The sequence below is a fragment of the Lolium perenne genome, chromosome 7, assembly GCF_019359855.2.
Source record: "Lolium perenne isolate Kyuss_39 chromosome 7, Kyuss_2.0, whole genome shotgun sequence".
NCBI classification, from domain to species: Eukaryota; Viridiplantae; Streptophyta; class Magnoliopsida; order Poales; family Poaceae; genus Lolium; species Lolium perenne.
The window spans coordinates 156,923,789-156,938,319 of record NC_067250.2 but is presented as its reverse complement, the minus strand read 5'-3'; the positions used below and the strand labels follow the sequence as shown (position 1 = coordinate 156,938,319).

At 41.2% G+C, this 14,531-nt stretch overlaps 2 long non-coding RNA genes across 2 annotated transcripts; both read right to left on the bottom strand.

Moving 5' to 3' along the window:
• Positions 1-1,991: 1,991 nt before the first annotated feature.
• On the bottom strand, positions 1,992-4,527 carry LOC127300948 (uncharacterized). The gene is made up of 5 exons (XR_007851704.2): positions 4,049-4,527; positions 3,864-3,960; positions 3,623-3,699; positions 2,664-2,740; positions 1,992-2,497 (listed from the first exon to the last, which is right to left on the bottom strand). It is a non-coding gene; the product is annotated as an uncharacterized lncRNA (long non-coding RNA).
• Positions 4,528-11,009: 6,482 nt separating this feature from the next.
• Positions 11,010-13,146, bottom strand: LOC139834097 (uncharacterized). The gene is made up of 5 exons (XR_011749440.1): positions 12,670-13,146; positions 12,485-12,581; positions 12,243-12,319; positions 11,284-11,360; positions 11,010-11,117 (listed from the first exon to the last, which is right to left on the bottom strand). It is a non-coding gene; the product is annotated as an uncharacterized lncRNA (long non-coding RNA).
• Between the last annotated feature and the right edge of the window lie 1,385 nt (positions 13,147-14,531).

Genomic DNA, 14,531 nt, shown 5'->3' with positions numbered 1-14,531 from the left:
TTGGATGAAATCAACGCCCAGCATCTTATAATTCCACGAAGCTTCCAGAACACCCGAGAGGGACCAGAGGAGGGCCACAGGGGGCCCACACGTGTGGGCGGCGCGGCCAAGGAGCCAGGCGCGCCGCCCTAGTGTGTGGTGGCCCCGTCAGCCTTCCGACTCCGCCTCTTCGCCTATAAGAAGCCCCCTGACCTAAATCTTTGATACGAATAAGCCACGGTACGAGAAACCTTCCAGAGCCGCCGCCATCGCGAAGCCAAGATCTGGGGGACATGAGTGTGGGGACCCCGGACTAGCTGTCCGAAATTCCCTGTTATGTATACAGTTCACGATCCCATGATCAGTGCGTCGTGAACACATAACCGAACTGATATCAAATTACACCATCCATTACAAAGCGGAATAAGAAAATTACAACATGGTCCCATGACCAAAACTTACATAATAGCCTCGAAGGGCTTAACTAAACATCAGAGTAGCATCATCACTTCAGCAGCGTAGTACCCAAGTCATCTGCCATAACCCTACAGGCAACTGACTGGGAAGACTTTCCTAGCTCGCATAGACGTCGCCAACTCCTTCTTCATCCGTCGTGTTCCTCCAAGTCTGGCCAAGTAAACAGCCAGGGTCAAAGCCGTGAGTACATTGGAATTGTACTCGCAAACCATCAAAAAAGGTGCTAACAAAGCTAACTAAAAGAGACAAGAGAGGAAGAATAGTTTCTCTTGTGGATATAGCATGCCGGCATCTCAAATGATGCGGACACTACGGGGTTCCTATGACATCCCTATATCTTTGTTAAAGAAGATACTTCAAAAGATTGACTACGACATCTCTATATCTTTAGGGAAGAGGTAGCTGCTCCTCAAGCATCTCAAGTGATGCGGCGCTATGGAAGTCCTATGACATCTCTATATCTTTGTTAAAGAAGAGTTAGCATACCGCCATCTCATTTGATGGGAATGCTAGGGAAGTCCTATGACATCTCTATATCTTTGTTAAAGAAGAGTTCCTCTACATGAAACACTTAGGGATGAGTCCCCCACTTGGTCTTAGTTTTCCCACGACCATATCCATATGGTCAACACACACCCTTTTTCCGTACCCTTCCGGTACACATAAACACAACACTTCCTTTGCAAATCATTTGTTCAAAAACAAAACGCAAGCCCCGGTTAAGGTAGACCTTTGCAACCCGTCCATGACCGCGGACGCGGCTATTCGAATAGATTTGACTCTGCAGAGTTTGCACACTTTCCCCACAACTATCCGGATACCTATCGTGTGGGCATCATCCCTGCATAACAACATATGCCACGACGGATACCCGGACATAACCTTTCGCCCATCTCCACTGGCCTGAGTCCTTCCCTGCGGGCTTAACCCTTCCCGGCACCCCGGCAGCATACCTCCTTTTTTAGCGTATCTCCGGCGCCACGACAGAAGACCCTCAGTAATCGTATGGCTATAGACAACTACAGTGTATTGCCTCCTCCAGAGCGCAACCCGGCGTCAGAGGTCATCGTGACCCTCCCTAGAAAGTTGTGAAGGGTGCTCATGCCAGCTTCAACAAACTACGGGCTAAGCCCCGTCCCACACCAGGGTAGAGTGGTTGCGCGATAAAAGTTGGGCTGGTGTACACTTATACGCAGTGCTCCTTTTTAAAACCATTTTTCCCACAACACCTTGGTTGTTCAAAAAACAGCCATACACCACTTTCCCAAACATCCTTATCAAGATCCTTTGCTTTCTTAAACCAGACACTTGGGTTAACTCACCCAAGGTTTTCATAAACATTTACAACAAGGTAAACCTTGAGGGGTTCCCAACCTATAGTTTCATGAGAAGGAACTAATACAACACCATGGCCGAGACGAAGGTCATCACGCCATGAGGGGTATATGTGAGTGGCATAAAGAGGATCATACTTGCTTAAGGTAAGCATGTACTATGACCACACAAGGAGGATTATACTTTCAGATTTGTGGTGCTAGAAAAACAACTTAGATAATGGAGTATCACTATCCAACATACTCTCCAATGGGTACACGGCATATTCCTCTCAAGTTGAGAATACACCAAGATCATGACATTGATACCTCTATAATACGAAAGGGGGTGGGTGTGGTGTAAGTCATTATCTTGGGATGGAACATGCTCAAGTCGAGCATACAAAGTAACCAAGAGGAATAGCACGGCCATGATACCATGCATCCCATAATCACAAAGACAATAGTGGAGTATCACCACTAGGGAGTACCCCACTTGCAATCACACATAGATGACATAAATAGAGAGAATAACACACATAGAGTTAAGGTGCTTTGGACATCAACAAATGACATCCAACTAGACACCGAATCACAGATCAAAAGATGGCTTGCCTTGGCTTATTTGTCCATGTACTTCTTCAACTCTATCAATATAAGAATCCCAACAACATAAATAAAATCCTCGTCCGATTCCACTTCTTCTTCTTCTCCGGAATTGTTCGCATCTATCGCCGAAAAATATAAAAGGAACACAATCAATCACATTGCATCAACTAGACAACATTAAACAACCAAAAACTAATCATGCAGCCAAGGTATAACCTACTAAGGACTTATAGATACCACAAAATAAATTTAAGAGTTTTAATTTAGAAAACCCCATTTATTTACCTAGTAGAGGCATGAGTGCATCACAATCTTAGTAATTGCCTCTCTCGGTTATCACCATGGTATAAACCAATTATCCCCTGGTAGATAACATCATGAAGAGGACAAGAGAATTAGTTTGGCATCACAAACATTCACAACATAATTTCAAACATTTTTGGAAAAGTAGAAATCAGTTTTCCTAATTTAATTTGCTCACTTAACACTATACAAAAATAGGAAGCAAACCATATACCACATCATTTGAAAACTTAAGCAAAACAAAAGAGCTAATGTTAGGTTGCAGAGGTTTTTTTTTGCAAGCATAAAACAAAGGTTGCCCATCTCTACTAAAAAGAGTTGGTCAAGGGTTTTAAATAAACCGAAAAGTTTTGCTTCAACAATGCATGTCACACATAAACATTACTAACAGCAACAAATATGTATGAACAGAGACTAATAATATTTTTCCTAGATAGCCAGTACTAATACAAGACTAACCCAATTGGAATCACCCAAAAATATTAAACCTACAATTTTAGGAATTTCTTTGAATCTGACTGTACAGAAAACAAGATCTGTAAGCCATAAATCGTAGAAAAATCCTAAAAATATGAGGCCACTGGCATTTGAAAGGTAATTAAACAGAGAAGCATACACAATTGGATTTGGGTTCAAATTGTTTTGAAACTCTCACAAATGGATTGACAAGTTTACTGCATGTTTTCACCATTTGCTTTAACTATGGAGTTGCAGAACAGATAAAGGTTTGAAACTTGTTTGAGATGATTAAGAAAACATTCAGTAATCATACAGAAGTGGAATCACTCAATTAGGTTCAAAAATGGATTTTTGATGAATTAAAAGCTAACAGCCATGTCTGCAGAACACACAGAATAAGTTTAATTCACCACAAATCTTACACAACTCATAAAAATATGAGGTCAGCTGCATCTGAAAGGTATTGAATAGGTGGTTATTACCCAACTGGTTTCATTCAAAAATTCGTTTCCAAGCTCCTGGTTTAATTCGACAAAGTTAGATCTGACCAGATCTTGATCTGTGAACCATTTCAATTTCATTAGGTCATTTGAAGTGAAACCAACGCCAAAATTAAGGTACTGGAGAGGGCTCTCACCCACAGTTCAGTCTGCTCAAAAAGGTTTTGTAAAACAGAAGAAATCTAACAACAGTGATTCTGCATGTTTGCAGAACTTTATTTACCACGCAAAATCCGTAACGAATTTGAGGATGAGACCAACGCCAAGTTGTAGATATTTTCAATACCTATCTGTGGAACTTTGAATCACTCGATTTGGATCTGCACACAAGATTTTGCGGATTTTACAATTTCGTACCAGAATCTGAAATAGCAAGATACAGAAATTACTGCAAGGTTTTGGACGAACTTTGCTCAAGAACTTCAGATCTGAGGATAGCTCAACCTTCTCCATGCTTGGACCAACATGCACCTGCATCAAGATCCAATCTAGTGACAGGAGAAAGGAGAAAGGGAGCTGGATTCATCAAAGGTTAGGGGAGAAGAGAGTTAGAGGGAAGCTCTCATGGTGAGGGGAAGCTTGGGAGAGGAGGGAACTGCATCTTGGAGTGCTTTCCATGGCCATGGCCGGCCATGTGAGCAAGGGGGAGCAGCAGCTCGTGGGAAGAAGAAGGGGAGGGCGTGGCTGGAGTGGAGGAAGGAGTGGAGAGTGAAGAAAATGAGCAAAGGGGGAGGTGGTGGCCGGCCAAGGGGGTATTTATAGAGGGAGAGGGGTGGCTGCCTCCTTTTTCATTGGCCAAGGAAGGTGGCTGCCCATTTATTGATTGGAGTAGTTGGGAGGCAATGCTTGCAAGAGAAGAAAGTGAGGAGAAACATGGCTGGCCGAAATTGTCATGGCCGGCTCCATTCTTGCCAAGCACAAGTGAGCAATGTGAGAGAGAGGCACAACATCAATGTGTATAGACCAAGGTATGATGTTGATAAGATAATATCAATGAGTGACTTTGATAATGATAAAAATAGGAGTAGATACATATAGATAAAAATGAGTATGAAGGTGACATGTGCCATGTGCCATGAGAATAATCTCCACCACTTTGGTTGAGACCAACTTAGGATGAAGATAGTTCCCAAGGTATAGTTGATGATTAGAGGTTTACATTAGAATTCAAAGTTGAAAGAATTGGGACTATGGAACAATGCATGAGCATGCCAAGGTAGATGGGGTGTTGATAGTGGTTTAGGCAAGGGTAGAACAAGATTAAGAGAGATGGTGAGTGAAGTATCCAAATACTCACAAGGATGGATATATTGACAGAAATCATCAATTCCTGAAGTCAAGATGATGAGGGAAAAGAATAGAGGGGTGAGATAGGTATGATGAAATATAAGTTGCTCTTCAAATAAGAGGTCAATTGGGAGTGATTTGAAAGTATCAAATGATCATCCATTTGATCAAAAATTGGAGGATGGAGGGGATACAATGTGGTGGATCAGAGATGTGCATAAGATGTGCAAGAGTTGCCATTTGAAAAAGAGTTTAATTGAAAGGTATGGGACACACCTCAATTGTCTAGAGACAATTGGGAATGAACTCAAGTGAAATGGAATTTTGAAGATGTTGAGAGAAAACTAGTTGGAACATAGGAGTTCAAAATATTCTACTTACTTTCTCAAGTAAAGTAGAGTTTTTCTCAAATGTAAAAATAAGCAAGAGGGAACACAAGAAATGGTGTAGGTACCATAAACAAGCTTTTTGGTTAAAAAGAAAGCCAAATAGAGAGTAATGTTTTTATAAATCAGTACTTGGTAGAAATGGGAAGAAAAACAAAACCCATTTTAGTTCCTTGTTTTCTTTGAAGAATTATTTTTAAAAGATTTAATAAAACTAGAAGTAGTTTTGTGATAAAACTAGAGAAGGAAAATCAATAGGACCTTTGAGAGAGAAAACTTAATTTAGGGAGAAGTGTTCTCAAGGGTAGATGGTGGCTACAAAATGTACCCAGTATTCCCACTCTTGGTTTTGTGAAGATTTAACTTGAATAAAAACAAGAGGTGAAAATAAAGAAAGTGATCTAGTGCAGAAACACTGGATAAGGTATGAGATCAAGTTGAATATAGGAGTTGCAAGGATAGATTGAGACATGCAGAACGTGGAGGTTGAAGAGGGTGTTGCATAGATGGGATCCATGCACTGAGATCACCAATAACAGTGGTGGGTGCTTAGAGGTCAATTGCCAAAGTCTGGAACTAATAAGCCTACCAAAACAGATTGTTGACTTGGCTTCAGAATCAACCATGATGAGTGGGTATAAGAGAGGGAGGTAGCTAGGGGTAGATGATCCCAAGTTTTGAATTCAAGGATGGTTTGAGCTAGAGTAACACAAAGAGGAATATCAAGATGGCATACCCATGTTGCCATCGGGAGAAGTGTTTAATGTAGTAAAAAGGAAAACAGTTTTTCCTAAGCCACACATGTGTTTTATTGGGTGAGTTGTTTGTCTGACCACAAGAGGTGTTGTTCTTTGAGATAGCTCACGACAAAACTCAACAAGCAAATCAAGACGATTCATCTACCAACAGATCAAAGCAATTCATCATAACAAGCAGATCAAGGCAGTTCATCTATTTAGTCTTTAGAAAAAGTTTTTGTTCCCCCTAATTTTTGCAATAAGGACAATTAATCAAGGTTGCAAAAGTTGGGGTGTTACAGATCTTCCACCCTTAAAATAATCTCGTCCCGAGATTACTGAGTGTAGAACTAGAGGGGTTGTATAGCTTAACGAAAGTTAGACTCCATCCTTCTGTAGATGCACCATTGTAGAGAAGGTCGTTGCTTCATCTTCTAGCAGACATGATGGATTCCTGCCGATGGCGAGCTTCATGAAGAGGTTGACTACTCCCTGCAGATGTTAGACCTGTAGCTTCTTAACGACCCTAGTGGAGCTCACGACTTCAGAAATTTGGTGCACTCCAATGGTGCCTTAGCAGGGTTGAAAACTTTTTAGAGTTAGCTTAAATTTAGTGGAAGACGACGTCTTCCACCCTTAAAATTGTTCACCGGGGTCTTTGAAAACTCTAAGCTTCGGCCACGGGTCTTGTCGGGCGCTTTTTGAAGAAGTCATTGATCTCCCGTCTTGAGTCGAACATCTTCAGAGGGCGTTGTGTAGTCCACGGCTTCAAGAGGGGTTAGTGCATCCTACGTTTCCAACGGTGTGTTAGAAAGGTTTAAAATGTTAAGGTTAGCTCCAACTTTTAGTGGAAGACGAAGTCTTCCACCCTTAAGATTTTTCATTGGACTTTCAGAAAAACTTATAGCTTCTGCCTTGCGGTCCTGTCGGGGGCTTCTGAAGGAGTCATCGATCTTCCGTACTCAGTTGAAGAACCTTCAGGGGCGACGTGCAGACCACAACTTCAAGGGGCACTCACGGAGTTAACTAAACCATAGGGGACGCGCAGAGAGTTAGTAAGTTGATGAAACGCCTGGTTGGTACCCATATGAAGCAGCAACAGGGGTCGTCGAAGACAATCTTCAGCTTGAGGGTCGGTGCTGACTTCAGTAACAACTAAGAAGTTAGAGGGTAAACTACGCCTAAAGTCATGAGTCTTGGAGTATCTTCAGGAGCTTCACTTGATGAGGACCAGATGAACCATGTGATGTAGCTTGGCTTCGACGCTATTGTCATCTCAGCTTGTTAGATGGCGTGTTAGAGGGTGGTTTCAAGAAGATATCCTCGAGGTTAGTGCGGTTATGCTCTAAGGTTAGACCAAATTAGTATGTCTTCTCGCCGAGGTGCAGTCACTCTTGAAGGTAGGGGCTTCTGCTTCGTTGGCGTGGTAGAGTTGCCCCAGCTGATCGTGAAAGAAAGTTAGCATAGGTAGGGGTCTGGGTTAGTTTTCCTGATGGTTGAAAATCAACTGTTAACGGGTTTAGAGTTAGAGTCTTCCGTTAGCCTATCCAACTAACTAGCAGTTAGCAATACATCGGCGGGGCAAACTTTAATCCTATCATAGCATGTGACACCCATACAATCATAACCAGAGACAAAATACCACTAACAGAGGCTACTGGTATTTTTCCTAGATGCACATTAACAAAACAAGATCAACACAATTGGAATCATCCAAAATTATTTATTTTTCAATTTTTGAGACTCAAAATACTAACCAGAAACAGTGATCAAGCTTTATTTATTAAAAATCGCACAAAAATCCTAAAAATACAAGGTCAGTGGCATCTGAAAGATAATTTCATACTGGTTCTAGTGCAATTGGAATCACATCAATCGGAGCTACCAAACTATTTTTATTAGCAAAACAGTACACTGGCAGATTTCCATTTTTATTTTCTGTTTTACAAATTTCAAACAATTAAAAAGGACGGGAACGTCTAAATAGCAAGACATACATGCACACAACAAACAGATACAAACACTCAAGGCAGCACACTAGGGAATCTACAAGCAATCATCAAACTAGACATGGTACTCTAAGTACCCAGAAAGTCCAAATACGCGGGGGTAGCTCAATCAAAGCGATTGAGTTTGTCCTATCCATCCTATAGGTTTGGGGGCTGGTCACATATGTTGATGTCTTCACATTGTCGGCATCAGCTTCAAGTTGGATCCTTGTAGCAATTGGTAGTGAAGGGGCCGGGTGTTGAGTCATTGATGTTGAGGCGGAGGAGAAAACTGTGTAGAACTTCTTGTCTCGACATCCCGGAAACATGAGGTCTTCGTAGAGGTAGCTGTTGAGGTGCTCCCGAAGTCGACAACTTCTTGTAGCTGGCCTAAAAATTACTAGTCAAGAAACTGAGGACTTGATCCCAGACGACTGCAAAAAGGTGCAAGTCCACGGAGGAACAAGGTCAGCTCCCTGACAGACTTTGGTGATAACCAAACAAAAGATGTTATCATCCCTATATGAGCACGACTAAGTCGGCATCCAACCTTCAATAGCTGCTGTTGGAGACTTCAAAAAAGGTTGATCCATCTTCGACTTCGAGTCTTCGGTCTGAGTCGGGAACATCGTCCAATATGTAGGTTTGAAGTGGATGAGACAATAGAGTAAGAATCTTCAAACATTTTAATCAAGCGGAGAAACAAGAATTTAGAAGTTTTGAGGAAATAAGAGGAGTAGAAGCTATGCTTCCGACTAAAGAAAGAATTTGTTTCATAAATAGTTTTTCCCAGGTAATTGTTTCCTAACTAACGTCCATGCTAACTAAGGTCTCCTACAGTCAGGATAGCTCTGATACCAGCTCTGTGGGGACCCCGACTAGCTGTCCGAAATTCCCTGTTATGTATACAGTTCACGATCCCATGATCAGTGCGTCGTGAACACATAACCGAACTGATATCAAATTACACCATCCATTACAAAGCGGAATAACAAAATTACAACATGGTCACATGACCAAAACTTACATAATAGCCTCGAAGGGCTTAACTAAACATCAGAGTAGCATCATCACTTCAGCAGCGCAGTACCCAAGTCATATGCCATAACCCTACAGGCAACTGACTGGGAAGACGTTCCTAGCTCGCATAGACGTCGCCAACTCCTTCTTCATCCATCGTGTTCCTCCAAGTCTGGCCAAGTAAATAGCCAGGGACAAAGCCATGAGTACATTGGAATTGTACTCGCAAACCATCAGGAAAGGTGCTAACAAAGCTAACTAAAAGAGACAAGAGAGGAAGAATAGTTTCTCTTGTGGATATAGCATGCCGGCATCTCAAATGATGCGGACACTACGGGGTTCCTATGACATCCCTATATCTTTGTTAAAGAAGATACTTCAAAAGATTGACTACGACATCTCTATATCTTTAGGGAAGAGGTAGCGTTCCGGCATCTCAAGTGATGCGGCGCTATGGAAGTCCTATGACATCTCTATATCTTTGTTAAAGAAGAGTTAGCATACCGCCATCTCATTTGATGGAAATGCTAGGGAAGTCCTATGACATCTCTATATCTTTGTTAAAGAAGAGTTCCTCTACATGAAACACTTAGGGATGAGTCCCCCACTTGGTCTTAGTTTTCCCACGACCATATCCATATGGTCAACACACGCCCTTTTTCCGTACCCTTCCGGTACACATAAACACAACACTTCCTTTGCAAATCATTTGTTCAAAAACAAAACGCAAGCCCCGGTTAAGGTAGACCTTTGCAACCCGTCCATGACCGCGGACGCGGCTATTCGAATAGATTTGACTCTGCAGAGTTTGCACACTTTCCCCACAACTATCCGGATACCTATCGTGTGGGCATCATCCCTGCATAACAACATATGCCACGACGGATACCCGGACATAACCTTTCGCCCATCTCCACTGGCCTGAGTCCTTCCTTGCGGGCTTAACCCTTCCCGGCACCCCGGCAGCATACCTCCTTTTTGAGCGTATCTCCGGCGCCACGACAGAAGACCCTCAGTAATCGTCCGGCTATAGACAACTACAGTGTATTGCCTCCTCCAGAGCGCAACCCGGCGTCAGAGGTCATCGTGACCCTCCCTAGAAAGTTGTGAAGGGTGCTCATGCCAGCTTCAACAAACTACGGGCTAAGCCCCATCCCACACCAGGGTAGAGTGGTTGCGCGATAAAAGTTGGGCTGGTGTACACTTATACGCAGTGCTCCTTTTTAAAACCATTTTTCCCACAACACCTTGGTTGATCAAAAAACAGCCATACACCACTTTCCCAAACATCCTTATCAAGATCCTTTGCTTTCTTAAACCATACACTTGGGTTAACTCACCCAAGGTTTTCATAAACATTTACAACAAGGTAAACCTTGAGGGGTTCCCAACCTATAGTTTCATGAGAAGGAACTAATACAACACCATGGCCGAGATGAAGGTCATCACGCCATGAGGGGTATATGTGAGTGGCATAAAGAGGATCATACTTGCTTAAGGTAAGCATGTACTATGACCACACAAGGAGGATTATACTTTCAGATTTGTGGTGCTAGAAAAACAACTTAGATAATGGTGTATCACTATCCAACATACTCTCCAATGGGTACACGGCATATTCCTCTCAAGTTGAGAATACACCAAGATCATGACATTGATACCTCTATAATACGAAAGGGGGTGGGTGTGGTGTAAGTCATTATCTTGGGATGGAACATGCTCAAGTCGAGCATGCAAAGTAACCAAGAGGAATAGCACGGCCATGATACCATGCATCCCATAATCACAAAGACAATAGTGGAGTATCACCACTAGGGAGTACCCCACTTGCAATCACACATAGATGACATAAATAGAGAGAATAACACACATAGAGTTAAGGTGCTTTGGACATCAACAAATGACATCCAACTAGACACCGAATCAGAGATCAAAAGATGGCTTGCCTTGGATTATTTGTCCCTGTACTTCTTCAACTCTATCAATATAAGAATCCCAACAACATAAATAAAATCCTCATCCGATTCCACTTCTTCTTCTTCTCCGGAATTGTTCGCATCTATCGCCGGAAAATATAAAAGGAACACAATCAATCACATTGCATCAACTAGACAACATTAAACAACCAAAAACTAATCATGCAGCCAAGGTATAACCTACTAAGGACTTATAGATACCACAAAACAAATTTAAGAGTTTTAATTTAGAAAACCCCATTTATTTACCTAGTAGAGGCATGAGTGCATCACAATCTTAGCAATTGCCTCTCTCGGTTATCACCATGGTATAAACCAATTATCCCCTGGTAGATAACATCATGAAGAGGACAAGAGAATTAGTTTGGCATCACAAACATTCACAACATAATTTCAAACATTTTTGGAAAAGTAGAAATCAGTTTTCCTAATTTAATTTGCTCACTTAACACTATACAAAAATAGGAAGCAAACCATATACCACATCATTTGAAAACTTAAGCAAAACAAAAGAGCTAATGTTAGGTTGTAGAGGTTTTGTTTTGCAAGCATAAAACAAAGGTTGCCCATCTCTACTAAAAATAGTTGGTCAAGGGTTTTAAATAAACCGAAAAGTTTTGCTTCAACAATGCATGTCACACATAAACATTACTAAAAGTAACAAATATGTATGAACAGAGACTAATAATATTTTTCCTAGATAGCCAGTACTAATACAAGACTAACCCAATTGGAATCACCCAAAAATATTAAACCTACAATTTTAGGAATTTCTTTGAATCTGACTGTACAGAAAACAAGATCTGTAAGCCATAAATCGTAGAAAAATCCTAAAAATATGAGGCCACTGGCATTTGAAAGATAATTAAACAGAGAAGCATACACAATTGGATTTGGGTTCAAATTGTTTCTGAAACTCTCACAAATGGACTGACAAGTTTACTGCATGTTTTCACCATTTTCTTTAACTATGGAGTTGCAAAACAGATAAAGGTTTGAAACTTGTTTGAGATGATTAAGAAAACATTCAGTAATCCTACAGAAGTGGAATCACTCAATTAGGTTCAAAAATGGATTTTTGATGAATTAAAAGCTAACAGCCATGTCTGCAGAACACACAGAATAAGTTAGTTCACCACAAATCGTACACAACTCATAAAAATATGAGGTCAGCTGCATATGAAAGGTATTGAATAGGTGGTTCTTACCCAACTGGTTTCATTCAAAAATTCATTTCCAAGCTCCTGGTTTAATTTGACAAAGTCAGATTTGACCAGATCTTGATCTGTGAACCATTTCAATTTCATTAGGTCATTTTAAGAGAAACCAACGGCAAAATGAAGGTACTGGAGAAGGCTTTCACCCACAGTTTAGTCTGCTCAAAAAGGTTTGGTAAAACGGAAGAAATCTAACAAACAGTGATTCTGCATGTTTTCAGAACTTTATTTACCATGCAAAATCCGTAATGAATTTGAGGATGAGCCCAATGCAAAGTTGTAGATCTTTTCAATACCTATCTGTGGAACTTTGAATCACTCGATTTGGGTCTGCACACAAGATTTGGCGGATTTTACAAGTTCGTACCAGAATCTGAAACAGCAAGATACAGAAATTACTGCAAGGTTTTGGACGAACTTTGCTCAAGAACTTCAGATCTGAGGATAGCTCAACCTTCTCCATGATTGGACCAACATGCACCTGCATCAAGATCCAATCTAGTGAGAGAAGAAAGGAGAAAGTGAGCTGGATTCATCAAAGGTTAGGGGAGAAGAGAGTGAGAGGGAAGCTCTCATGGTGAGGGGAAGCTTGGGAGAGGAGGGAACTGCATCTTGGAGTGCTTTCCATGGCCATGGCCGGCCATGTGAGCAAGGGGGAGCAGCAGCTCGTGGGAAGAAGAAGGGGAGGGAGTGGCTGGAGTGGAGGAAGGAGTGGAGAGTGAAGAAAATGAGCAAAGGGGGAGGTGGTGGCCGGCCAAGGGGGTATTTATAGAGGGAGAGGGGTGGCTGCCTCCTTTTTCATTGGCCAAGGAAGGTGGCTGCCCATTTATTGATTGGAGTAGTTGGGAGGCAATGCTTGCAAGAGAAGAAAGTGAGGAGAAACATGGCTGGCCGAAATTGTCATGGCCGGCTCCATTCTTGCCAAGCACAAGCGAGCAATGTGAGAGAGAGGCACAACATCAATGTGTATAGACCAAGGTATGATGTTGAGAAGATAATATCAATGAGTGACTTTGATAATGATAAAAATAGGAGTAGATACATATAGATAAAAATGAGTATGAAGGTGACATGTGCCATGTGCCATGAGAATAATCTCCACCACTTTGGTTGAGACCAACTTAGGATGAAGATAGTTCCCAAGGTATAGTTGATGATTAGAGGTTTACATTAGAATTCAAAGTTGAAAGAATTGGGACTCACCACATGGAACAATGCATGAGCATGCCAAGGTAGATGGGGTGGTGATAGTGGTTTAGGCAAGGGTAGAACAAGATTAAGAGAGATGGTGAGTGAAGTATCCAAATACTCACAAGGATGGATATATTGACAGAAATCATCAATTCCTGAAGTCAAGATGATGAGGGAAAAGAATAGAGGGGTGAGATAGGTATGATGAAATATAAGTTGCTCTTCAAATAAGAGGTCAATTGGGAGTGATTTGAAAGTATCAAATGATCATCCATTTGATCAAAAATTGGAGGATGGAGGGGATACAATGTGGTGGATCAGAGATGTGCATAAGATGTGCAAGAGTTGCCATTTGAAAAAGAGTTTAATTGAAAGGTATGGGACACACCTCAATTGTCTAGAGACAATTGGGAATGAACTCAAGTGAAATGGAATTTTGAAGATGTTGAGAGAAAACTAGTTGGAACATAGGAGTTCAAAATATTCTACTTACTTTCTCAAGTAAAGTAGAGTTTTTCTCAAATGTAAAAATAAGCAAGAGGGAAAACAAGAAATGGTGTAGGTACCATAAACAAGCTTTTTGATTAAAAAGAAAGCCAAATAGAGAGTAATGTTTTTATAAATCAGTACTTGGTAGAAATGGGAAGAAAAACAAAACCCATTTCAGTTCCTTGTTTTCTTTGAAGAATTATTTTTAAAAGATTTAATAAAACTAGAAGTAGTTTTGTGATAAAACTAGAGAAAGAAAATCAATAGGACCTTTGAGAGAGAAAACTTAATTTTGGGAGAAGTGTTCTCAAGGGTAGATGGTGGCTACAAAATGTACCCATCATTCCCACTCTTGGTTTTGTGAAGATTTAACTTGAATAAAAACAAGAGGTGAAAATAAAGAAAGTGATCTAGTGCAGAAACACTGGATAAGGTATGAGATCAAGTTGAATATAGGAGTTGCAAGGATAGATTGAGACATGCAGAACGTGGAGGTTGAAGAGGGTGTTGCATAGATGGGATCCATGCACTGAGATCACCAATAACAGTGGTGGGTGCTTAGAGGTCAATTGCCAAAGTCTGGAACTAATAAGCCTACCA